The sequence below is a fragment of the Corapipo altera genome, unplaced genomic scaffold, assembly GCF_003945725.1.
Source record: "Corapipo altera isolate COAL_440 unplaced genomic scaffold, ASM394572v1 70, whole genome shotgun sequence".
NCBI lineage: Eukaryota > Metazoa > Chordata > Aves > Passeriformes > Pipridae > Corapipo > Corapipo altera.
In genome coordinates, this window is record NW_020884911.1 from 2,698,637 (window position 1) to 2,723,965 (window position 25,329).

The 25,329-nt window shown below is 42.0% G+C and overlaps 2 long non-coding RNA genes across 2 annotated transcripts in view; one reads left to right on the plus strand and one right to left on the minus strand.

The window, feature by feature from the left end:
• LOC113952075 overlaps window positions 1–25,329 on the minus strand; it is a 155,126-nt gene that overhangs the window by 17,028 nt on the left and 112,769 nt on the right. Inside the window, exons 7-13 of the long non-coding RNA XR_003529370.1 lie at window positions 22,201–22,357; window positions 20,859–20,955; window positions 13,050–13,154; window positions 11,511–11,827; window positions 10,145–10,225; window positions 8,957–9,067; window positions 8,120–8,216 (exon numbers count right to left, since the gene is read on the minus strand). This is a non-coding gene — a long non-coding RNA (uncharacterized LOC113952075). The remainder of the gene's footprint in view (window positions 1–8,119; window positions 8,217–8,956; window positions 9,068–10,144; window positions 10,226–11,510; window positions 11,828–13,049; window positions 13,155–20,858; window positions 20,956–22,200; window positions 22,358–25,329) is intronic.
• Window positions 537–18,461, plus strand: LOC113952077. Its single transcript, XR_003529372.1, has 3 exons — window positions 537–588; window positions 1,083–1,140; window positions 18,055–18,461. It is a non-coding gene; the product is annotated as an uncharacterized LOC113952077 (long non-coding RNA).

Consider the following 25,329-nt stretch of genomic DNA (forward strand, 5'->3'; position numbering starts at 1 on the left):
GGATTTTTTTTTTATTTTTTTTAAGCAGACTTGCAGTCCAGTTTCTCTGAAAATCCCAGGTGGTGTCACAGTCCTACCCCATTGCCTCTCACTAATTTGGCATTCTTCACACAGTCTAAATAGTTTATTGTTCATCAAATCTGTAGGAAAGGAATTTTATATCAATTTTTTGTTTGTTTTGTCCCTCTGCTGGCAGGAAAAGTAAATCCCAAAGTATTTCAGCAGGTGCTATTAATATGCAAATAATGGAGAGTACACTAGGTCTAATAGACCTCCCAACTACATGGGAGGTGTCGCTGTTGGAGCAAATTAGCTTTCCGTAATTTGCATGCTTTTCACAGCCTCCTGGGATTATATTTTAGATCAGAGACAATAAAAGCATATGCTGTTAGTTTAAAACGTAACTAATTTTAGGCTTTGAAACCATTTTAACCTAACTTCTTAGTGTTAAACTGTTATTTCCAAAGAAACTTTTCACGGAGCTTGTCATTCTCACAGCCTTTCTCTTTCCCCATTAACTGCTCCATCTCTCTTTTCAAGCTGAAGAGAAGAAGGGAATCTTCCAGATGGCTGTGTCTTGAAAACAAGGTATTTCTCACAAACCCAAGTCCAGATTGTCCTAGTCTGGTTCTAAGTTTGCATTCAGGTTCTGAAGGGGTCTAGATTGAGCTTTTCATGTCAAACTTCTTCCCTCCCCTTTGGCATCTCCGTGAGTTGTAAATCCACCCAAAAAGGATGCTGTGGCCCCTGCTGACCACTCACAGAGGGAGCATCAAAAAATCCTTTTGTAGCATCAAAAAATCCTTTCTAAACCACCTAAGCAGAATCCCTGAGCTGATGTGGCACAGATGCCCAGTGCGCTTGTTGGAAAATTCTGTTTAAAACAAATGGGAAGAAGAAGCAGGGATTCCAGTGCAGGTTCAGTCTGTAGAGTCATTACTGAACTGTACTGGCACGTTATTGATGGCACTTTTCAAATGGATATTGACAGCAAAAATCACACTGCTGACACCTGTGTTTTGGGACAGTTTGGATGACGGGGCACCAGCTCTCGTCCCTGAGGCCTTGTGTCTGTATTTCAGGCGCTGCTGTGGTTGCTTCCTGCCCGACCGTGCTGCACTGCCCCAAGGGACTGGCCAGGTGGGTGCATACAGGAACTCTGCCCCTCATCCCCCATCCTTCTTCTACTCCTCTGCCCCTGCTCAGGCTCTGTTGAGCTGGTGGGAGATGGTTCTCCTGGCTCCTGACTGCCCCAGCTCCTCCTGCTTGGAAGGGTTGCAGCAAGAGGCCTGTGAGAGAAGCGGCAGGTTTAGGTGGTGCAGAGGTGCCTCAGCACAGACCGCAGTGGTGTCGGGCGAGGGAGCCTGAGGGAGGTGGAGAGGCAGCCCTTGTGTTCTGTCTCTCTGCCAGTTGTCCCAGTGCCCAGAGGGTGTGATTTGTGAGTGTCCTTTGGCACAGCTGCTCCACTGCCTGTGTATCTCCGTGCAGGGTTTCCAGGTCAGTTGGTCCATGGGGTGGTGCCCGTCTTTTATTTGAAGAGGGACAGAGTTCAGGGGTAGGATCAGATGTGGAGGAGTTGGCAGCCAGATGGAGATCAAGTCAGCATTGTCAAATTTATTTCTGGCATGGGAAAGGTGAGTGTTAGCAAGAAAGAGTAAGTCTGAGAGATGTCCTTTGAGACAAGGCTGGGAAAAAAAATCTCTTGGAATGCAATTTTGGCCATACAGCAATGTGTGGTAATATTTTTGGGGCCACAACTTTGCCATCAATGTTTTCATAAATGTATTTCACACTGACAATATATGGAAATACCTCATGAGTGCTGAGGGCTCTTTAAATGCCCTCCTACCACTCCAAGCTGGATTTGCTCTGGCTTGTGCCACACCTGCCATCCCTGGTGCCCCACAGGTTTTGTGCCAGGGTGCCACTACTGCACAAACCTGAAGGGAGGTTAAGTTTTAAAATAACCATTCCTGAAGCTGTAAACCAATGCAAAGGCAACAAAGTGCTGGAGATGACTTGTGATAGTCTCTTTGAAAATGCTGAGTGCTTTTTTCCCCTCTTCTCATCTCACCTTAAATGTTTGCTAGCATTAATACCAGTGACCTCTCACTTCTGCTGCTTTTCATTAATGGGGTGTGGTTTGCCTAATACAACCCTGGGCACTGGCACTGGAAACACTTGCTTTATTTAAAAATAAAAACAAAAAAGAGAGAGAAAAAAGGGCTCTGATTACTCAGGTGTCGATAGAAAAAACTGAGATGCTGTGCCAGATGGCTGCATTTGTGAAGCAGAGTGTAGTCAGAAGAAAGTGGAAGGAGACAAGGCAACTGTACATCACAAGTGTGAAAACATGACCAAAATACCTTCAGCCTTGTTTCACCAACACTGGATTAGGAGGCAACTGTGGTGAGATGCAAGCAAAGAAAAGCAGGAGGGGACACTGTTTGGAAAACAAAAATACCTTTCAATAATGAACTCCTTTACTTCCTCCAGCAAAAGCTTAGAAGTTTACAAAAATCAAGAGTTTTTGCATTAAATGGAAGGACTGTGGGCCAGTAGAGCACTGTCTGGTGTCAGTGCAAAGCACCACATGCAGTACAGTAAGAGGTTGCTCGCAGGCTGTGTCATGGGCTCAGTTTGCATTAGAGCAGGATGTGCTGCTGCCAGTCACCAGTAAGTAACCACTGTCCCCAGTGACTGTGACAGTCCCCAGCTCCATGCCATGGCTGCAGATGTCCAGGAAGGGTTTTCCAGTAACACGTGGGAAGTGCTGGATCTCACCTCAGGCACATTCATGGCGTGTGCTCATTGCTTTGCCTGCGCCCACACAAGTGGTACCCAGCAGCCCTTGGTTGCGGTCTGGGGTAGTGTCAGCTCTCAAAAGTGGGGGCTTTTAGTAACACCATGGGCTGGTTTGTGCCTCAGGCTGTTAGGACACGTTGCTCACCTCGTTGAGAAGCTTTAATCAACGTTTGATGCCAGGGCAAAGTATGTGTCGAGACCGTAAAAGCCTTGGCAGGACTGTGGGTGAGTCCTTCATTACCCTTTTATATCCTGAAATGGATCCTGGGCACTTTGAGCTTTGCTTCCATGCTGAAGCTTTTGGCTGTCAGACAGGGAAAAGTTTAGAATAATTTGATCTGAGATCAGAAATTCGAATTTTTTTTTTTTTTTTTCCATGCTTAAGCTGGCTCTGCCCAGACTGTTTTGGAGCTCTGTGCTCTCCTCCTTTGTGGTCTCCCAGGGGAAAAGGAGAGCTCTGACATGGGCACAGAGGGTCACTCTGAAGGCTTGACCTCTTGTAAATTGGCCTTGACTTTGGCCTTGGTTGTATCTTGGTTTATAAACTTGGCTTTCATCACGAGAGTCTGAAATCCTGGTGTTCTTAGATTGCAGTTTGATTAGAACATTGCAAAGAAAATCTGTGTTTATTTTTACCAAAACTATTTCCACATGGCTTTCTCACCCCCAGCCTCCAAAACTACTTCAGTTTTCACAGGTACTTTCTCGCAGTGAACTTTATCCAAATATGTTGAAGGTAGCTTACTAACAACAGGTACAGAGAATGTGGCAGGAACATGTCTCTTCCTCTGATTCCTGCTCTGTTGCTTGAATGCAAAAGTTTCATTCTTTTATTTTTATAAAATCTGAATTTCTGTAATAACTTTGGATCAAAAGTTTAGTCTCCATGCCAGGAAGATGTTGGGTTTTTTTATTTGCTACAAACTACATTGTCTTATTTGGGGAGTATGTTCACAATTGAGAAAGAATTGCCTTTATTAACAAATCAAAAGCTTGTGCTGTCAAAACTGAAATCATTCTACCTTTTTATGTGCAAATTAGAGCTTCTGTCAAACCTTCAGCCATGGTGCATTTAATTTGTGGAAATATAAAAATATCTGGCTTAATATTAAAATATTCTGCAAGAGGAAGGAAATGCTTTACGTGATGCATTGCAGTCAAGATTCTAAAAAAAATCAGATTTGAAAGAAATAAAGTGGTTTTTTAACACAATTTATTTTCCCTACTTTTGCCAAAGTTCAGAGCAGTACTTAAAAGTGTATTTAAGTTATACAGGTGTTTGAGTATCTGGTTGGATCGTGGCCTTTGGGAGTGAACCAAGTTAAATGTAAGTGTGGCCAGGGCAGCAGAGCTACATCCGCTCTGTTTTTCCTTAGAAAAGGGTCACAAGATATATTTTTTTATTTTTAATTGATAGCAAAGGTACTGAGAAACTTTTGAGTCTTTTCAGTAAAGTTAGGCTAAAGCATAAAAAGCAACCCCTAGTTTCACAGTGGTCACTTGTGTTTTGGAAGGTCTTTGTAGAGAGGATAAAATTCGGATTATCTGAAGTTGGGCACTGGTTCTGTATTTAGGATTCCAAAATAAAGAGCTGCCTGTTTTCCCAGCAGTGCCCTGATGCTCCACCATTTGGGAAAGCCAGCATGGTGGGCCTGGTTGTCCTACTGTTGGCCTGGTTTTTTTGGGAGAACAAGGAAAACCGTGGTCTCCACCTCCAGCGCTGCAAACTGTCTGCAGAACCCCCTTTTCAGTGTCTTCAGCTGCGTTTTGGCTCATTTTTTTTTTTCTAGAATCCCTGCAGGCTACTTGATGTTTAATTCCCACCTCTCCTTCTATGACCTGGGAGCCTTTTCCATGGCTCTGTGGGAGGAGGGGTCCTGTCCAGGCAGGCTGTGTTTGCCCATTGGTTTTTCCCAATCAGATATTCAAATATCCCGGCCTGTCTTTGGGGAGGTTTTAACGGTGCCAAGTCCATTTTACCTCATTATTTCCAAGGCCTGAACCGGGGACATTTGCCCTTCTGCAGAGCTGAGAGGGGAGTAAGTGGCTGTTTCTTGAGGAGCAGACTCATTTCCCTGAAGTGGCCCGTTCGGAGCTTGGGGCAGTGCATGCAATTATCCTCTGGAAAAGGCCCCCGGAGCAGTGCATTAGTATGCGTGTGTCTAGGCTGGGATGTGCCCGGGAAATCACAGCCCAGGTGTTGTGTTTCCAGCCACCTGGCCCACTCCAGCACTCACATGGAAGAGCCCTTCCACCCACACCAGAATAGTTGTGACCACCCACTTCTCCTGTGCAGAGGGTACGAAAAGTATTTTATGAATCTTATCAACTGTCAGAAGTTCCTTTTGGGTGGTAAATGATTGTTTCCAGGCATCCAGAGCACTCAGTTCTCTACTACTTTTATGCCAATGTTGTTAGCAATGCATAATTCCACCATCCTGGGGTTTAATTTGTCTAATTCTTCTGGGTCATCTCTGTAAGGGAGTTTCCACAGGCTGGATGTGCAGTGCATTAAATGTGAAGGTGTTTATTAGCCCATTAGCCATAATTAATGGCAAGGCAGCTACCGAGGCCGTGGGTTGTCCCAGGTTTTGCCCACATTCTCTTTTCATATCCACTCCCCAGCATGAATTTATATGATGTTCATATTCTGCTTCTCACCATTAGAAACCAACAAAGTGGTTTGGGTTGGGATCTCCTATTTCAGGCCATAAACATATGATCCAGCCACCCCATAAAGTACATTCCTCCAGCTTTCCGTGAATTCTCAAGTATAACTATGGCACGCAGGGGAGCTTGGGTCTGGTCCCTCCAACCAGAGCAAATCCTGCCCAGCAAAGCTGTGAGGCACACTGGGAATTGCTCAAGTGCTGAAGCTTCACCCAAACCAGTAAGCTGTGCCTTCGTGCTGCAGGCACGTTTCCCATGGTTTCTGCCAGGAGCCTCTAAAGCTCTGGATGCTGTGCTGTCCCCATGACCTGCTTCCATGCAAGGATTCAGGGAAAAAGGTCTCCAGGCTCCATGGTTTGCGGCCAGAGGGCTGGTGGGAGGCTCAGGCATGGAGGGGAGGGCACTGGTAAGCCAGGCACCCTGGCTCCCCTGCCAGGAATGCTGCAGCCTCGTGCACTTGATCCTTTAATTGGCCCATGTGCACGCTGGACAGCTCTCTCTTTATTATTGTTATTATTATGCAATCAGACACTACTTACTTACAGAATGTGCTGGAGATGCACTATTTATACAGAAACTATGTACAGTGAAACCCATTTTCTCCATGGTGATTGCAGATAATGTGGAAAGCTCTGCTTTGATTCATTAATATAGCAAAAGAGATATTCAGGATTATTTTGTATAATTCACAGCACTTCAAAATGCATATATTTTCATAATACTCTAAATCTACCTCTTGGGCTGGTAACTCAAGCAGATGACGACAGGTTTGCCATAGTGCTGTCATCTTAAAATTGTAGTGGTGCCATTTTTTCACTGAAACCTGGAAGCTCATTTAGCACAGGATGTCTGAGGAAAGCCCTCTAGAACCCCCCCCAGAGTGAAGGGCTTGGGAAACTGCTAAACTGAGAACTTGTCTTCACGGAATCATAGAATAGCTTGGGTTGGAAGGAGACCTTGAAGATCATCTGGTTCCAACCCCTCAAAAAGTACAACTCCAAAGTGATGCTCAGAAAAAAAAAAAGTAAAAGTTTTTAAGTAATTTTGTTTCTTGAGTTGAAAAAAATAACCAATGAGTTAATTTTAATGAGTTCATTTTCATTAGGAGAAGAGTATTTTTTAATTTTATTTTATTTTTTTTTAATTTTGTACCACTTGGTGTTGGGCTTTTGGCAAGGTGAGTAAGCAAACTCTTCAGATTAGCAATGAATCACTGGTACCTCCCATTTCACATCCATTCCTTTCTTACCTTATCAGGACCATCCTTCTGGCTGCACTGACCTGGGCATGGCTTCATTTAAGCCAGTGTTGGGTGAGCCTCCAGACACTTGCCACTTACATTCACACAAAAAAATATCTGGCTTTAAGCACAGCTTTAAAGATAGAGACTCAAAATTCTTTCTGGCCAATGGTAACCTTTGGCAAATCCTTATAATTTCTCAGTGTGGGTACAGGTTATTTTTTTAACCAACGCAGATGGCACTTTCTGACAGCCATTTCCAATTTTTCACCCAACCATCACAACAGACCTCACCACCCTCACAGCAAGGCTTGTCCAAGGCACCCTTGGAGACGAGATTTAAAATATCACTACTTAAGTGATTCGACTTTGTCTTACACTCCTGAGACCATCAAGTGGGGTTTTTTTATGGTTTTTTCTTCCCCCCTTCACCTCTCTCTGACTTTACTGGGCACTGTAGTGTATTTGCACACCTCTGGAAATCAGTTGCATAATTTATGTGTCTAACTTCAGTTACTTGGTGACCAGGGCTTTTCTTTTAGTATCACAGACTAAAATGTTCCAATTGTCATCTGAAAATCTTCCTTTAGCCCCACTGAGTCTCCTTGGCTCATACCTGGCGAATGGAAATGTGGTCAGGCAGCCTTTTCCCTCAGTTCCCAACTTCTCCCACCTCTGAATCTGAGATTGCACATGTACCTGATTTACCCAACTCAGTTCCCTCTAATCAGTTATATATATTTTAAATAATTGTCTGAAAAAATACGCACAGAAATTATGAGGCTCATTTAACAATGAAGCTGCTTTCATTGCAGATATTCCCCCATGTGTACATTTGCTTCTCTGCTGTAACACCTGAAATGTTTGGGAAAAAATTTAAATGTGGCCAATGACCGCATTTAATGCAGGAGATTTTGCACCTCTGGGCTCTGTATTTATAGCTCTGTCATGTTCCTTTCTTGTACTGACCTGAAGAAGAGGATTTTTTTTCTTATCTGATGAAAAGGTTGTCTGTCATGGTGTGGTTATTGCAGCACAAAATACTGCCTAAAACTTGACCCTGAACAAATTTTGTACAAGGACAGTTTACCCCAGATTTCCAAAGGAGATGAAATCCTCCTCATGCAAGCCAAGGAAGCAAGCTGCTTTGGGTATATAAAACTGGGATGAGTCTAAAAATCCTTCATGGAGCCTCAATTGAAATGCACTCTGTCTTTGATCCCAGCTGAAGCCATTCTACTCCTAGTGTTACTCCACTGAACTTGGAGTTTAACATGGATTAGCATGGATTTTCACTGATGTGTGATTCAGAAATTTCAAAACTACATGTGTTAATCATTGTGTGGCTTGAAAAAAATTAAAGGTACTTTAGCCTTATGAAATGATGCTGTTGTAAAACCTTACCCATAACCTTGGCATTGAAAAAGGGGGTTTGTACTGATATCCATGGGCATCACAGAGAGTTTTCCACTTGTATCCCATTACCTGATGCTCATTCTTCCTGTAAGGAAAGGGAAAGCACAGCACAGTCAGGGTTTTTAAATGGTATCAGTTCTTTAATTTAAGAAGCCAATAAGTACAAGAAGTAAATAGACATTTGCAGTGCTCTTTTCACCAGTGCTGACTAGATCCCAGCATGGTCTGGACCTGCCCAGATTGTCCTCCCAAAAGTTTGACTGCCTTCCTCTTTCCTATCTACCCTGGACTCTTACTGCCCTTAACAGAATTTGTGTTCAAAGACTTTTGCGCCAACCAAAACAAGGAATAATTTCTTTACAAATTAGAACCTTCATAAATATCACATCCCTTTCACATTGTCTATGAACAGACTGTGATTTTTAATTTTTTTTCTATTAGATGTTGGTTATTCCCAAAAAAATTTGTGGAGGGAGGATAACTTTTCCTGCCTCTCTAGCAAATTCAAAGGTAAAACATGGTGTTTGTGCTGTGCACACAGACTGGTTACGTGGGGCTGTTTCTTTTCCCTGATTGATGGATATGACTTAGGGAAGTTTCTTCATTTAAGAAAAATGACATGTTAGTTATCTGTGTTATTCATTCAGAATTTCTTTCTGCAAATATTTTAAGTGGTCTGGTTCACTCACTATTAGAATGGCTGGAGATAGGGATTGCAACCCGTGGTCCCCTGAAGTGCACAGGAAATATTTCATATGGCAGTGCAGGATTTTATTCTTATCAAAACCACAGTTTTAATTAAGGACTTAATTACAAAATATTTACTCATTCTGCTAAATAGTTAGTCAGCCAATGCTCATGGGTCCTTTAGGAATTTACGTGAGTTACTCTTCACCGTTGTAAACAGGAACCTTCACTCTGGTAACTTTTGAAGAGCTGTAGTGAAAAAATGAACTTTAAAATTAAAGCTGAGTGCATGAGGCAGCTCTACACCCCTGGCCAAACCAGAGGGCTGTGGACCAGCCCCGGTGGTTTGTTTTTCAGTGAGACACAAAGCCAAGAGAGGTCTGTTTTCAAATGCTAATGAAGCCCAAGGTGACAGAAATTTGGCAGAGCCTGATCCCGGCAGTTACTGGCCAGGGCATTACTTTTAAACACCACTGAATAGAAACCTACAGCCTAGGCTGGTCCTAAAACTTCATCTAAAATTAATCCAGTGCCAAATGACATCTCCTTAGCCCAGGTTTTTTGGCAAAGTCTTTTTCAGAGTAAGCAATACATATTCTTTTAATTTAAAAGTCCAGTGCCTAGACCCTGGATTGTTTGCTTCCTTTCCAGAAATATATTGGAGATGCTAAAAGTCTCCAAAACATGCCCAGTGAGCTTCCAAGCTGCACCAGCAGTACAGGGTACATTTACATAGGGTAGATGCATTTTAGAGCATGTGTGCTGTGCATCTTCACTACTGTCCTCAAACTTTGGCAATGCTTCAGGAAAAAGAGGAAAAAAATCACAGAAAAATATAAAGGAAAGGCTTTCTTTGGCTCACTTACCCAGTTGACTTTGTATTAATTTTCCAACAACAGGATTTACATAATGTATTTTTTTTAATGCCAAACATAAGTATCCTCTGCATCCTGAAACTATCATCATGTTAGTTGATCCAACGGAAAGAAGTAGTGATGCAGAATAATGCCAAGTGTGTATTCATACCAGGCCATCAGGAGGCAAAAGGAAAAGTCAATTTGAGTATTATCTTGTCAGCAAAAAGTAACATTTTTGGAAGGATTTTTAAAGTTCAGCTCTTGTGTTCCAACCTCAATCCCCTGAGGTGTCAATGCAACAGATGCCCACATTTAAGTCAGTGGGGTTGCTCTGAATCCCAGCTTGGGGATGCTCTGCCTGGCTCTGCCAGCTTGGCTTTGTCCCAGTGATACCACCCTGCTGTACTGGGCATGGGAAGATGTGCCCACAAAAACTCTTCCAAAATAAAACCAAACAGCAAATACTGACCTCTGCCTCTGCCAGACAAGTCGTTTTCCTTCAGGTGAAGAACGGCTGTTCTTTGCCACTTCTTTCTGAACAGGAATTCAGCTGAATGGACAGAAAATGTTTGAAATACAAAATTTTCAGGTGATGGGGAGAGAAATTTCCAGTTCCTTAAAGTTACTGTGAAATCAACAAATAAATAATCAGGGGGTGTGGTATTCCATTATCTCCCTTTCATTTTTTTACCCCAGAAAGCAGTTTCCAGATGGATTTTCCCCAAGATGTTAATATTGTGCTGTTTTCAATGCTGATTGAAGCAAGGTAGCAAGTGGTTATTACAGGCCTGACATGCCTGTTCTGCCAAGAAACAGCGTGAGCTTTCAGCTCAGAAAACAAGGTGAACTTTGTTGTTTCATCAATCTGCTTTTGCCTGCCTTGGCCAGGTACGTGTGTTCATGCTCATAATGGGGATGACTTAATTTATGATCAGTTTATTTGGACTTTTCTTAGTCAAGGCCTGATTAGTAAGGGTGGAAAAAGCATTCATCCCAAAGATTTATAATTTTTTTTTCTGGAAAACAAGTTCTTCTTTTGAAAAACGAGTCTGCTGGCACTGTCACCACCAAGTCTTCCCTTTTCCCCTTGACTGCCAAACTGGTCACTGCCTCACTAAGCCATTAACTGGGAGTCATGGACTCCCTACCTGAGGATCTCCTGCTGGAACAGTAAAAGTTTGGGGCCATTTTGGGAGATTCTTGGGGTTGTAAAGTTGGTCATACGACTCTTGCCTCCTTGTCCTGGCTTAAAACCCAACAGAGAAGGAAGTAATTCTTTTACTTACAGTCCTCTCTGTGCCACTGGCCTTTGTTTTCTCTGCTTCTCAGAGTGCCTCTGCAAAGGAGAGACAGTCTTTAGTTGTTCATCTTGAACATGAATTCCTGTTCCATCTCCTTCATTACCCAGATCTAGTCCGAGAGATCAAAGACAGGAATACAGGTCCATGTCAGTGTAATGTGACACAGAACCAGCATTGAAAATGGGGTTTAAATGGTGGCACTAAGTTAATTCAGTGGGATTTTGCCTGAGAAATAATATGTCAATTAAAGCATTACTCAGAAAGGTGTATGCAGCACTTAATAAACACCTTTAATGCTCAGGGTCCAAACATTTCTATACTCTTTTTCAAATGCCTCATTAGTCTCATTTTTACTTAGTTGTCTTTCTTTAAGCCCAATGCTGCTGTTAGGATGTGTGTGCTTGTATTTGTGTGCATGTGGAGGCCCATGATTGTTTCTACTGCTGAAACAGGCAATATAGCTACTGTTTTCTGAGCTGAATTACTATTTTGGCAAAGCATGGATATTTGGGGATATGAAAACTGCTCCGCCACCTTAAGGGAAAAAATTCCATAGGGTTTTGATTCCATATTTTCCTGTTTTCCACTCCTCAGTTGCAGGCTCGTGTTGAAAAATGTCTTCCAGTGTTAGAACTTCTGAAGAGCAAACCTCAGAAATTGGTAGAAAGCTCAGTCTCCAGGCAGGACTGTCTGCTAATAAGGGAATAAATACAGAATAACACAAACAAATAAATATTAACTAATACCAAAGTACACCTACACTTGCGAATTGCTTCCTCTTTTCAAATTCTTGCCAGTTAAGCAGCACAGCAGCATCAGCTTTCCTCACATATTGTAGCCTGAGAAAACAGCTTTAAAGGGCCAAAAGAAGCAAATAAAATGTATTTGTTATTCCTGCTGACCTTAGGCAGGCAGTATGTGGAGCTGCGGGAATCATACACGGAATCTCTGATTATAAGTATGGTGATAACTGGTAAGACTGTGCTGAACTACTGTGAAACAATTCAGGTAGTCAGCAAACAGGGCTAATTGCTAGTTTGGGGGATATTATGGGTAATTTACTGCCCACTGAGGGCTTCTACCTAAAAATAAGCTTTTTTCTTTTTTTTTTTTCCCTTTGGACAGCACTTGCATGTTAATGTAGAATTCCTGATGCAATTACATGTGAAGAGGACATTCAGATGCACTTCCATAAATGCCCTTCTGCTTCTCAATTACATTAACTGTCTTTGTAGATCCTTTGACAGAAACCATATTCTTCACCTTTTTTTTCTAACTAGCAAACAGGCACTAAGCTAGACTTTGCTGCTATCCAAGATGTCCCGATCAAAGGGCTGAGAGTAATACAATAAACACAAGAAAAGAAACTACTGGTGGTTTCCAATGCAAACGAACGGGAAGGTGTCAAGTGAGCAGCTACTGACGATTCCAGCCCTGAAACCAAATGTTCGTGTGCGAAACTCCACCTCTGAGAAGGGAGAATAAATACCCACAGAGTGTTTTGGCTATAATTACTTCATTTAAGGGGAGGGGGGGGGGAAAGTGCTGAATTCAGTTTGCTGAAGTCGGGATATTAATATTTTTGGCATGTAAAGATGTAAACCAAATGTTTAAATGAAATGTCATCCCCTGGGTTCGCGTTTGCCCATTGAACTACGGTACAAACCCTCTGCAGACCTTCATACAATACACATTTTTCAGTTCATTGAAGAAGGCCCCTGCTGCTTCTCAAGGAAAACTAACTTGCAGAAGCAAAATAAATAGTGGCGTGGCAGCGCAGCAGCAGAGCCTCGGAGCACAGATGTGCAGCACTGTCGGCTGCCCCATCAGATAAGGAGCATTCAGACATAATCACCCCAGTGTCTGGGACACGTCGCACGCGGCAGAGCTGCCCAAGTATGGCCTGACAGACACATGCAGGGTGTGCTCGGGCTAAATGGCAACAAGCTGACAGTATTTCATAACAGTCCTGTTATGTCTATAGGCAAGTGTTTGTGTAATTTAGCTTGGGCTTTGAAATAGGTTCAGGACTCACAAACGGAGCTTTGTGATGAGTTGTGGGTGATGTCGTACCTGTGGGATGAGGACATTGGCCCCAGGAAGGGGCAGCCTTGGAGTGTCACACTGGGAAGCCTCTGTCGGTGCATTCATCTGCCCATCCGACCAGCAGGGCTGCTCCTGGAAAAATATGTATATATTTTTAGATACATATACATGAGAAGGCCACCATGATGACAAGAGGGGTGGAGCACCTCTCCTACAAGGACAAGTTGAGAGAACTGGGATTGTTCAGCCTGGAAAAGAGAAGGCTTTAGGGTGACCTAAGTGTGGCCTCCCAGTAACTGAAGGGAGCCCACAAGAGACATGGAGAGAGACTATTTGCAAGGACCTGGAGGGACAGGACAAGGGGGAATGGCTTCAAACTGAGAGAGAGTAGGGTTAGATTAGATATGAGGAAAAAAATCTTTACTGTGAAGATAGTGAGGAACTGGCACAGGTTGCCCAGAGAAGCTGAGGCTGCCCCATCCCTAGAAGTGTCCAAGGCCAGGTTGGACAGGGCTTGGAACAACCCATGGCAGGGGTAGAACTGGATGAGCTTTAAGGTCCCTTCCAACCCTGGCCATTCTATGATATATGTGTGTGTATATACACATATATAGATATGTGTATATATATAAACATGTATATATACATATACATATCTATATATGTGTGTATATGTATAGATATAAATATCTATAAATGTAGAAAATATAGTTATAAATATATATATCTATAATTATTTTATATATTTTATATATTTATATATATGCATTTTATAAATATATATTTATGTGTGTATATATAAGCATAAAAATAGATGTTTAAAAATGTATAAAATAAATATGTATGTGTGTGTATATATATATGTGACCACATGTTTAGCTGTGGGCCCTGCTGCACTATGGCATGCAAAGGGTTACTGATATCTGCTTTTAGGCAAGACACCTCTAAAAAAAGCAAAGAAAGTACATTTAACCCTACAGAAATACAGCTCACTGGGCCTGTGGTAGTTCCTATTAAGATATACAAAGTATCTCAGCAAGGGAAAATTTAACTTACATACAACACATGATTTTAAGTAAAGAAATATTGATGGGGCGGGGGGGAACAAGTATTTTTTTAGCTCTAATTTATGGCTGAGCAGCTTCATTTTAGTTACTTCATGGGAATATTTTAAACCAAGCCTGCATAATATTAAAATAAGTTAAAATGTATGTAAAATTTATGAGAGCATGTCAGGTGCAATGCTTGATAAAGTAAGTTTAATGCTTCAGAATTTTTTTCTTCAGGCAGAGAAAGCTGAATCCTGCAATTCTAGGTTACAGTATAATTTTAGAAACTCTTTTCCATTATACCATTCTTTTATTAATGAGATCCAACCCAATTTAACAAAAAGAGGTAAATTCCTAAAGAGTTTGTGGAAAGTCCTCAGCAGGTCGGAGTGTGTGATAAAAGAGGGTATTCTCCTACTGTTCATAGGATCTATCCCATTTTATGAAAACACAGAGGAAATCAATTTACAGCAAACTTTCCAAGTGTGCCTCTCCAGTGCGGTTTTCCTTCTGGAAATGCTGCCTCGCTCCATGAACAAACAAAAGCTTTGGCAGTTGACAGGGGTTGTACATCACTTTGAAAACTCTTCATTTACCAGGGGTGTGTCATGTTGCTTCACTGTGTGACACTCCCAATTATCGTGACAGAGCTAAATGACAAAGTACTGTCACCCCACTGGAAATTCCAAGTAGCTTCTTCCCATTTTTCCACCTGGTCATGGGAACATTGCTGAGCTGGTACAAAGGAGTGGCAGGAGCTGCAAACAGGGGCTGGAATGGCTGCATTCTGCTCTGCTGTATTAAAAATTCAGCTCCTTGGCAATATTAAATCTGAATTTACTTCCATCAAACGGAAACTTAGCATATCTCATTCTTCCATTATAAAATATTGACATCGGGAAGAGTGAATCCTGAAATGAACATTACAGATGAAAACTATGCGCTTGGTAATTATCATTTTTTTCCCCTTTGTTATTATTCCTTTCCTCTGAGGATTGCACAGGCTGTTGCAAACAGTAATGAAGTTAGCATGCAGTGCCAATGCAAAGTGTGCTGCAAAGTTAGTTTTTCCCTCATTATGGATGAGGGAGGCGAGGTAGCAGGAGGAGGGTGATTTCCCCAGCCAAACTCGCACACGAGCGGGGCAGCCCTTGGCCTCACATCTTAATCACCATCCCTGGTGATGAGACCCTTGGTGCCATCTTGTTTCTGTCTTCTTTTGTTCTGTTGTTTCCCTGGGATTTTTTAGGTCTTTTCTGGGGCTCAGAGCTATTAATATCAATGACTTTTTTTTTTTTTTGTCACAAACTAAACAGCCAGTTCACAAATCCTTTCACTCCCGACAAATCCACTGCCCTGTCCTGTAATGTTCTCGAATAACCACAGCACTGGAAAATACAGTTACAGGTGTGGAAATATCCAAGCAGTCATTCCCAAAAACTACAGTATGAGGAGATCAACACATTGGGCAACCTGCACTAGAATAACCCTTTGGTTCGTGCCTGTGGAGATACTGCATGGCTTGGGATGGCTTCCCAACAGAAGAGCTGTGTCATCACCCTTCTGAAATTCAAACTTGGCCAATTAACTGGTGTCTCTCTCCAAGGTGATCACTCAGAGAGGTCCCACACAGCATGGTTTGCAGGTGCTCACTGAGCACCTCCACATACTCCTGAACCCTCCTGGTTGCCCATGGATATGCCCGAGAAGTGTGATATACACAGCGTGTGACACTGGACACCGCGTCCGTCTCAGAGGCTTCTTACAAAAATCAATCTAAATCAATAAATTGTCCACTCTCCTCATGCAGCATTTGCAGAGGTTCAAAGACAGGACCAATTACTCTTAAGGTTGAATTGTCAGGTGTCAGATGAGAACATAGAAGTTGAAGCATTATATTTAGGAGTAGATTTATTTAGAGGACCTGAAGAATTTGCTTTGCTATCAACAGGTCTATAAAGAGAGCTTTTACAGCATATCTGGCAGAAACTGATTCCTTGTGAATTAATAGGAGGAGTGTTGGTTTGGGTTTTTTTCTTTCCTCTTCTTTTTGCACAGTTCAATCACAAAGCAGGTAAGCTCACACTCAAGCTCATTGTAGTCAAGGCAGTTAAGCTCCTGACCTTGAAGGGCTTTTGGTCCCAACCCTTCTTGCCAAACACATTACCTTTTCATTGCCCAATTTTCTAGGTGAAGATGCAAATTCCCCATGCTTCACTTATGGATAATATATAAATGTCTTTATCATGCATTCAGTTTCTTGGGTTCAGTCCCAAAACTGAGACCCCAACCACTCTCCAGGTCTAAAGGTGAACCTTGCCAGAACCGCAGCACACAAATACCACAGCTTATTCTAATCACACAAGATGTTCCCAAGTTTACCAGTTCTCATCCCAGAATACCAACCCCCCCTCTCTTAGCACTCCTGACAAATCAATATGCATTATTATTACGTGCTCAGATACTACATCAGATTTCTGCTCATGCCAAAATTTCAGCTTGCTGTTCCCTGGAGTATTTATGCTTGTGTACTGTATTTAACAACAGCCCATTCAAAATGCTCACAGCTCCTAGGAATGAAATGCACATAATTTAGGAATAGCTGTCTGGCTATTCAGGCATCATGCTGTGTCAAGGGAAAATTAAATCTCTGACTCTCCCCTCTCTTTTAAAACAAACCTGTACTTTGCATCATATTTTGGGGAGCTGCATGGAAGTTTCATAAAGAGCAAGTGAGCATGGCTCTTTTTCCTGTTTAATGGCAGTGCCTCCCCATTAATGCTCCAAAATGATACAGTAGTTTAAAAAAAAAATGCTCTCAGCATGCAGGCATTGTATCACATTAAGAAATCACGATTTTCTAGGCACTGCACAGCATTAATTACACTGAGCATGCTGCAAATTTAAATTAAATGATATGCCATGTTCTGTTGTAAATATCAAAATGGATTGCAAGATACAGCCCCATATTTGCTTCTGATTGGCATTTGTGCACTGAACAGTATCAGAAAACCTCTACAATATATAATTTCTTGTTGTTTTTCAGGTGCACCTGATGCAAACGTACTTTTTATTTTCAGGAGTGCCTAAGAGCACAGTTATGGGTCAGAACTTGCCTGTACTGAAAAAAAAACCCAAACAAACCTTCCCTCAATAATAATAACAACAATAAAACAACAGAAAAAGCCCTGTTTGCCTTCATTCCCCCCTCCTAACATAACAAAATAAAATATGTTTCTTTCCCCACAAGAAGTATTTACAATACTTCACTGAGAGGAAAATGGGGAATATGAGGGGCTGAAGCAGGAGGATCTTACTTTTTGTCATGGAGTTGAGTACCCAGGATACCGTTTAAGCAAATGTGGAGTTCAGATCACCCCAGCAGAGAAGAGCTGCTCTTCAGAGCTGGAGTTTAAGGCAGAAGAGGAGTGAGGGGTGAGCTGGGCTTGGGGCTGGCTCAACTCTGTTGTGATGAGGGAAGCCTGATCTGGTGATTCAGTGAGAAAAAGTGAAGAGAATATAAGCAATAAAAGAAGGTCTGTTAGTATTTGTATTTTTCTCGGCACAGATATTTTACAATTTTATAATATCAGATTGACTTGTCACAATCTCACAAGCCTCTGCCCTTAAACACTAAGGTGAGGTGTATTTCTAGTGTAATTTCACATATTTTTACGTGATTAAATACTAAACAAATATTTTACAACTTTGCACATCAGAGAAAGGATGGCATTTAGTTATTTGTAGAGAGACAGCATTAAAAAAAAATCATGTGTTTTTCAGGGCTGATTTAAGACCTTTAGGAAATGATGAGCCCTGAGCTGAGAACTACAAAGTGAGTGCCAGCCTGCACAAAAGCACGAGACATAAAGAGGGCACAGCAAAAAAATGTGGGCAGGGACATACAGAGCTACCAACATGTCTTCAAACACAGGATTACCATATTCTTTCTAAATTATCTTTTCTGTATCTTTTGCTTTTAGGACTAAACTCCAGTTTTCCTGGCCCATTTTGCACCAGTCTTTTGTGTACAAGAACTACAACTCTGGAACAAACAAACAAACAAAAAATAAAATAAAAAAAGCAGCCTGATCTAACCCAGAACAGTGAATGGACAATGACACCAAGCTGAGGATGCCTCAACCTTGTAAAACCTTTTTCTCTCATCTTCTGAAGAAGAAATTCCTCTGGAGTCTTCCTCAGTTAGTTTGAAATACACTTCTGTTGGTCAGGAGTGAAATATTCTTATGAGCTTTTTTTTTTTCTGCTGGGTATCAGATAAGACAGTCTTTGTCCCAGCTTTTACTGGAGCTCCCAGTGTCTCTTTTGGGAATGGTTCTGTGTGTTCAGGAAGTGGCTGGTGACCACAATAAAACCTGTATGACTCTGAGATGGTTGTTCCTTTGTGCATCAATGTCTCACAGACACCAAGGTGGCATATTTAGCTTTTAAAGACATGCTTTACCCTGGGAGTTGCACGAGGACACTGAAGGGTGTCTAAATTTCTCCTGTGCCCAGGTAGTGGTCAGTCAGGTGAGAGGGACACCATCAGACAACCCCTCTCCGTAAGTAAGTGTATACTTGATGAAAATAGGTGTTTGAGAACTGCCCTTCACTCTCTCACCATCTTTCAATGCTTGCAGAAAAGAAAATAAGACAAAAAACCTCAAGCCAAAGATGGTTTATGTGCAGCTCAGGAAGCTCTCAGCACTGAATGTGTCTGTGATTTAATAACACATCTACCCAAAATGACACTTCTAATATTCACTGAGAGAAAGAAGGCAGAGCAGTGTGGGGCAGAACCAGCATACAAGGCACTGCTATTGCAACAACAAACAGCTAAACTACCATGTATTTATTTTTCAATATGCACAATTGTTGGAAATGGAGAATGAAAATTATTCCTTGACACTCTGATGGGACCATAGAAAGCCCTGTGCTTCCCCTCGCTCCCATGGTCCTGACAAGAAAGAACTCACAAATTCTAATAAATAGAAGATAGAAATAAATACTTTAACTACTGGCATCAGGTTGGAATGGTTTTCTGAATCGGAAAGTGCTGCTCGTACGTCTTCCTTATTTCTACACCCTGTAATGGTGGCTCTCCAAAAGTCAAAGTGAGATAGATACTACAAGGATCACAGACACTACACTGGGAAACCAAGTATCAATGGTACATCCAGATTTATGGTAGGTGATGGCAGTAAAGTGAAAGCAAAACTGTTTGCACAGTCTGTATTGTTGCCCATTACTGTGTATTTGCCCTTTTTTCTTGTTTAGCCACGGTTGAGAGAATGGAAAATTGTACCTTCTGTACAGTATTAGGAGACACTTACTGATCGTAAGGTCAATCAGACTAGTTTAGCTGCTTGAGGTATTTATGGCACAATCACTCAGTGTCTTTAAGGAAAGGTTAGATACATTTATGGGAAAGGTATTTTGCAGAAGCCTTCCTGTTTCATAGAGGTCCTGGACAAAATGACCCAGGAGGCCCCTTCCAAGTCTATCAAATGTGGTTCCCTGATTGATGCTGTTTCCCCCCAAAGTCTTTTCAAAACACAAAGCACTGTTATAAAATTTAATATGATACACTATATAACTTTAACACAATGCCATTTTCTTATAGGAAATGGTTAGCTGGTAGCGCAGGAGCCTCGTGCAAAAGGAAGGAAAGTAGGAAAAAAGAAATTGCAGTGCAGTTTCTCTGCCAAGGGATATCGACTATAACATTTACACTGTGTCTCAGTATGGACCCTCAGCTGTGCAGGGGGACACCAAGGCATGGAGGGATATCAGTAACCTGGACTGTGGTATATATTTCTCCAGAAAAGCCCAAAAAGACCTGAGGTAATTTTCTATGCTGTGCAATAAGCATTCCCTCAATGCTGCAAAGCAAATGGACACGCAGATCTCCTTGTAAATCACTGCCTGGTGCTGTAATTTGCTGAATGTTTCCTAAATTGACTATTTTTTTTTTATCTTTCAAACCATTCACATATTTAAAAGTTAAATTCATGTTAATGGATTTTTATTTTAATTTAAAAAAAGCCAACCGGATTCTCTGGGTCATTTGGTTGAGATGTTCTGGTTGGCCTCCACTGCTCTGAACTAAGTTTTAATTTTATGTTCTCACAGGCAAAAAAAAAAAAAATACCCAGAGCTTTATTGAGTTGGAGTTTACTCTCAAAACCATTTTATACAAACCTTTTTATTTCCACTCCACCTGATTTAGTTAACGGACAAACTCCTTTTCCAAAAAACAGCTCCCGGCCCCCCATCTTCTTGGGATAGGCTTGACAGGAAATAACAACATCCATACACAGACACTCTGAAGCCTTTTAAAGTCTCACAAATGTGAGTTGTTCCCTTTTGCAGAGCAGGCTGGGAGTAACTCTTTTATTAACCTTCTAACCTCATTGATGAGAAAGAAAAATAGCCAACCCCCCCCTTTTTTTTTTTAATTTGGAAGCTTGCATCCTTCTTTACATAAACATGCATGTGCTCACCCTACAGAAAGGAGAAAAAAAGCCCATGGAAAGCTCCCTTTCCATGAGGAGCTCCCCAAAACCCCTCTTGGGCCCTCCCATTATATTGTACTCAGTGTCAAAGTTTGTGTTTTTTGTTGGAAGACATTTTCCCCCTTTACCATAAGGTTTGGGTCTCTCTATTTGAATCATATTGGTAGGAGCAAATAACAACCTTTTCATTCTTTTCAACATGTTGCATCAATGTATTTTCCTGATTCCTGTGTCAAAGAAGTGACTTTTAGCAAAATGAAAAATCTGACCTGGCTGTAATCCTGACAGTGCTCCCATTGCTCATCCTTAGCTCCATCCCTGCATTGCAGTGCAGAGAAGAAACTCACGTCGGAATAGCTCTTCTCACTGGAGACAAAATGGTAAAAATTAGCCCCAGAGAGTGACATGAGCAGAAATTTCAAAGGCAGGAAAATTTATCTCCTGCTCTTTGTCTTACAGTATGGTGCACTGTAGTGGTTGGAAGATTTAGCTTCCAAGCATCCCATCTATATAAATCTTACTGGACATCAGCTCTCCAGCTTCTTTTTTAGGGCGGTTGAGCTCAGCAGCTGGAATCTGCCAGGAAATGAGGGTCGAGGTAAGGATGGAGAAAAACTTCCCCCTAGATTTCAGGTGTTGGTCAAGGGTCAAGATTAGGAAACAGCCAAAGCCAAACCAACCTCTCAGCTCCATCTCCTTGGTGTGTTGCATGAAGTCACAGCTATTTGGCACAAGGACCATGATTTTGGGCCAGCCCTGTCTCTCCTCTGCTGCAGCTCAGCCCATTAACAGCCCTGAGGATACAGTCCCTCTTGGGGTTTCCCCTTCTGAAAGATTTATACTCGGTTTAAATCTAAATCGAAAGCTCCACTTTAGCTTTTAGGAGCCCAAGACACTTAAATATCTCCAATGGGAAGGACAAGTGAGGGAGAGAAAATATCTCTCCCTTGTAAAGGCATCCAAATAAACCCACTTTGATGAGAAGTTTCCAGCTGCTTTGCTGGGTAAATAGACACATCACAGTCCCAACATGCAGGGATGCCCTTCACCAACAGGCAGAGAAAAGAGGTGGTGGGAAGAGTAAGAGGCACCAAAATAAAAAAGGCGGGATCCAACTGAATTTTTTTACCTCCTCTGATCTTTGAAAACAGGAAAACCCATGCAGGATCAGGAATTTCCAACCTGGGCTGCATGCACCATTAACTCTGCCATGAAGCAGAGCTGGTTTGCTATTGTTGCCTTCTCCACAAGAAGCTGTTACTATGAGCTCTTTGGGGCTCAGGAACTCCATTTCCCAGTTTTCAGTTAATACTTCAATGATTATACATAAATAACAGTAATGATAATCATAACAATACCTGGTTTGCCATTATGTTGTACTCAGTCTTTGTGATGCCTCTCTCACGATAAAATCTGTGTATTAAACACTTTAATTGAAACTCTTAATAAAACAGAGGTATTTTCACTTGTGCAGTTATATTCACATAATGATCACAAAGCACTTTACAGAATAGAATAAAAGTAGCCAGTCTGATCCTTCTGTAGAAGATTTTGTGCATCTCAGTAGTGTATAACAAAGCTGCTCTATAGACAATTAATTGTCAAACATACCGTATTTTGGGCTGAGCAGCATCCAAACAGCTTGGGGTTTGTCCTTCAGATCATTCTCAAAGTCTGTAATGCCACCACAAATGACACAAGAGGGACTGGACGGTCTCACCAACTAGACAAGAGCCGGCTGTGAACCTTTGTGCCTGTATCAAAAGCCCTGGTTCAGAAGGAAAATAGAAAAAAAAAAAAGGTTATAATTTTCCTGGTTTAGGAAAGTCTTGATGTGCCATGGAGCTGAGTACTGAGGAGCCTCCATGGGGTCACTGAGAGAGGACAAGGCAAAACCTGGTACTACAAATTCTAACACTAAATGGTGCCTAACAAGGTCTGGGAGGGGTCTCAAGCTTTGGGCCTTGTAATAGGTAGTTCTGGAGCTGTGAGATGGTGAAGGGCTTTGTTCCCTCGTGTATAATTGATAAATTACCATTGTTAGTACTAAACAATACTACTGAGCACAGAATGGAAACACGCTAATGCTTTATCCATCTCAAGCAATTCTGCTCTTGTGCTCATACTGTTCTTAAATGTGCTAGATATTTGTTTGATGAAACAATAAGTTTTAGAAAAGAGAAAAATAAGAACTTTAAAGATAATAAAAACCTTGACTGCATACTTTACGACAGGCAGCTGTGAATAAGCTTCAGTACTCTTTATTTTTAACATTCCAGATATGTAATTTAATGCAGGTCTAATGACAGTCTCGAACATACTGCTTTAATCGAAATTGTTCAAGCTCTGTTCTGTGACAAGGGCTCACAAGCTACCAGCAGGGTTGTCCATTTTCCCCATTTCTGTAGGGAAAAGAAAAGGGAGGGGAGGGGGACACTCTTGAACTTATGTTGCTATTGATGTGTAATATACAATAAAAAAACAGTTAAATTTCAATTACCCACAGGTAATTATAATTTTATTGTTTGACTGTACTACGGGGATTTTTGTAATTCCCAAGACTAATAATTTTCTATAATTTTACAGGTTGTCAAATAAACTATTAAAGATTATCTTTGAAAAGGATTCTGCAATTGTAAGGACATATCATACTGTTCCTGTACATTATTAGTAATTAGAGATCCCTGGATAGTGAAATATCCGCACTATATGCTAGCTGCTGGATACCATATTTTCTCACAGCCTCCTGTAATCTTGAACCAAAGCTTTCAAACTTCTCAGCCATTGTAGCCTGAGTCACGTCCAAACTTTTATTAATATTCACTGTGCACTCATTAAGCAGTTCTGGTGCGTTCGATACGTTAAATCTCTGCTTCCTGATGGGGAAAAGCAAAGGCTTCCAGGTCCATCCCGGAGTAGTGGAAATAAACACAAAAGGACTCATTCTGAACTCTGTCCCCTGATGAGGACGTGGGGAAGAAGTAACATTTATAGCAGCACAAAAGATCTGAATCTGTCCTGAATGCCTTTCGACAATGATGTGGCTGGCACAACAAGATGGAATTGTGCTCCCTGATTTTATCCTGAAAATAAGCATAGATGCAAATATGCTTGGGATCAGCATTGGCTTAACTCAAGGAGGGGGAATGGTATGGGCAAAGTCTCCAGCCCACAAAAGGCAAGAGATTTTGGGGTATTCCCTCATCCTCATCAGTGAATCCCCCTTTATTCACTGGGACTTTAGTGAGGACTCCCCAGACCACTTTCTCTCCCACTCCAGAGCTCAACATCCAGAGAGCTAAGGAAAGCAGGCAGCAACTGCTCCCAGGTTAGCTGGCAGCAGCCACAGGCCACTAGAGCAGCATGTGCTGGGTGACAGCTTCCTTCACCTGTACATGCAGTGCTTGGTGAGAAACTCACTGCCTTACAGGGGTGTAATCCTGAGGAGGACCAGAGGAGGGATGAGCTGAGAAGAAAAGTAGACCCCAAAACGTTGCACAGAGCATCTGGGCACGGGCTGCGAGGGCAGAGAGTGTAAAACCACGCGAGGGGATTAGCAGCTGTAGAGATTGTTGATATCTCGCCTGCAGAGCCATCAAAGGCACCATTCTTAGCTGGCAGCATTTTTTTATTGCAGCTGCCCCAGGAGATAGTCATTATTTGTTTTATTGGCCTCTCGTATTGTTGTGTGGTGGAGGCTCTGTGCAGAGGGAAACTTGAGCACATTAAGATTTCCTTCTGGGCTGAAATCTTGGTTTCAGGATGTGAAGACTTTCACACCTCCACCCTTAGTGGGGTTTGCATGTCCCCAGCCTGTCAGGACACCAAGCAAGAGCATCATCCCACCGCACTGGACACATCTGCGGGGAGGGGTTTGCCTTCCTCCCGCTGCCAGGAAGCCTCTGTGGCAGCTGCAGTGCTCAGCAAGGGACCTGGTGAGGGATTTCCCTCACACCAGGGAGCGTGGAGGGTGGATTGTGTTGGTTTTACGGCGGTGTGGAGCTGGTGGAGCAGTATAAAGATACGGGAGCGCAGGGAAGGATTAAGGCCAATGGACTGCAGCACTCTGACTTCCTCTAGAGACAACTTTCATGGAATCCAATGTATTAAATCTGAGGAGTCAGTATAGACATATGCACTGGGCTCTCTTTTCCAAGGTCTGCTTGTCTTGCTGTCCCATGCTCATCCTGCACCTCTGGGAAGGTGTGGGAAGAAGGATAGCTGATAATTTGGAGAGCTCTTCAATCAGTGGCATTTCCTGCTCCTCGTGGCCTCTCTGCCTACTAACCCATCTCAATGAGAGTGAGCCCATTACTCCAGATGATTGGCATTTATTATAACTGGAGGGGAGAAAATCCAAAGCCCAGAGAGAAGGCTCAGTATGTTTCTGGATAACAGATGATACCATATACAAATACACAGCCCTCTTTCCCCTCAATTTTGGTCTGTGTTTTGCCTGCTTAACACATTCCTTCTTGCAAGTAGAACACGTTCTGACAATTGAATAGTGAAAGCAATTAGAAACAGAATTAATTGATAAAATTAAAGCCCTGCTTTCCTTATGTTTGTCATATGACTACAAATATTGTCACTCCCATTAATATTAATTAATATAATTATCAATGTTTCTAATCCCTACACATTTTGTTGAAAAGTTACTCTTAGCTCAAGAATATAATTGTTAAGTCGTGGAAATGTTAAGTAGCAGCTAAGCAAGTCCAAAGAATTAATAGCAAACTG